Consider the following 1,835-nt stretch of genomic DNA (forward strand, 5'->3'; position numbering starts at 1 on the left):
ATCTTTTAGAGATTTATTCTTTTTATATGTCACTTGTGGTTTGGAGCCTAACGTTTTCTCAATATCTGTATCCATTTTAAGGACTGGCCAGTGTCGTTCTAAAATTTCTTTGAATTTTTCTGACCCATTCGAGAACTTAGTAATAAACCGTGTGACCTCTTTGTCCTCTTTTTTTTCTTTTTTCCTTAATAGTTCTTTTCGATCTTTCTTTAATGATTCCCCATAAGCGGCCTTCAAAACAGGATCTGGGTATCCTCTCTCCCGGAATCTCTCCCTCATATCATCGGCTTGTTCTTTAAATATCTGAGGGTTTGAGCAGTTACGACGTAACCTCAAATATTGTCCTTTTGGTATCCCTCTTTTTTGTGGAAGAGGATGATTGCTCTCCCATCTTAGGAGTGAGTTAGTAGCTGTTGGTTTCCTATAATTGCTCGTTTCTAGGATTCCATCAATTCCCTTTTTGACACACACATCCAAAAATCTCATTTCTGATCTATGTACCTCATATGTGAATCTAAGGCCTAAATCATTACAATTAAACCCTCCGTCAGGCGCAATAGATCTGACAGGCACACAGTAATTAGTTTCACTTCTCTCTCCTTGCCCACTTATCAGAAAACCCCACCCCTCCTAGTTATCTCCTGACTCTACAGGCTCTGTGAAACCTGATATCACAGTGACTCAGCAGACCTTCTAGTGAGCAGATATCAACACTTTGGCTTCTCAGGCACATTGCGCCTGATTTCAACACAAATTGAAAGGTTAGTATTTTCTTTTTTTATTCATCACGATTGTGTATTTAGCTTGTTTTATGAAGGATTAATGCTAAGTTAGTGTACATAAGTACTGTTTTCTTAGACAAAAGGAGGGTGGCTTCTAAGGCACATTGCGCCCTAACACATACTCTTTCTCTCTTGCTTCAGATTTTCTGCTGCAATGGCCAGAAAACAGTATGATTCATCTAAACCCCTTCATTTAGAAGAAATGAAGATTTTTTTGTTAGAAGATGATGAGGAAGAACCAGCAGTAACTGAGGATTTAGAGGAATCTAGTGACATTTCATCTGAAGATGAGGTAGCAGAATGTAACACTGATTCTGGAACAGAGCAGGATGGTGATGACACTGATACAGAGGAAACAGACACAGATCTAGCTTATTATTTGGGCAAAGATAAAAATACAAAGGACGTCCCAAGGACATTCCAGAACAAACACCGACTCTACCACCTTCTAAAAGACGCAGTTGTACTACCTGCTCATTTGTATCTGGTTTCAGAAGGCTTTCTAAATATGACTGCAAAATATGTAAAGAATCAATCTGCCTTTCCCATGCAACTTTCGTCTGCCAGCCTTGCTTTTCTAAGTGTACCTGTGCTGCTTCTGCTGCAATTGAAACCACTGAAGATGAGTAGAAAATAATTAAGTAACATCTAAGTGCAATATCCTTTAAGTTTTTTTCCATAATTTTATATTTAAGCAATAGTTAAGTAAAGATAACTGGAGCCTATTTGGCGGTACTACCGAAAAGTGGTACTTTTAGTTTTAATAAGTTTATGGTTAATAAATGTTTTTTTTTGCATCTGATTTGGTGTAATCTCTTTTAATACATTCCTATGAAGGTCACTGACTACTTCTATAGTCCTGAAATTGAAATATGTAGCTACTATAGGTGGTTTTCTGACCTGTGCTTGTCAGGCACATTGCGCATGAACTGAGGAGAATCTATATTGCGCCTGACGGAGGGTTAAGGTCATTCACAAAAGAGAAATTCAGATTCTGTACTCCTCCAAATCACAAAAATATCATCAATATAGCGTAGCCATAAGGCTACGCTA

At 38.0% G+C, this 1,835-nt stretch overlaps 1 long non-coding RNA gene across 1 annotated transcript; it reads left to right on the forward strand.

Annotated features, from left to right (window-relative positions):
• The first annotated feature begins 561 nt into the window (after nt 1-561).
• On the forward strand, nt 562-1,585 carry LOC141096698 (uncharacterized). Its single transcript, XR_012233756.1, has 2 exons — nt 562-761; nt 924-1,585. It is a non-coding gene; the product is annotated as an uncharacterized lncRNA (long non-coding RNA).
• The last annotated feature ends 250 nt before the right edge of the window (nt 1,586-1,835 follow it).

Source organism: Dendrobates tinctorius, unplaced genomic scaffold (genome assembly GCF_039654945.1).
Source record: "Dendrobates tinctorius isolate UK_male_01 unplaced genomic scaffold, ASM3965494v1 ptg000078l, whole genome shotgun sequence".
NCBI classification, from domain to species: domain Eukaryota; kingdom Metazoa; phylum Chordata; class Amphibia; order Anura; family Dendrobatidae; genus Dendrobates; species Dendrobates tinctorius.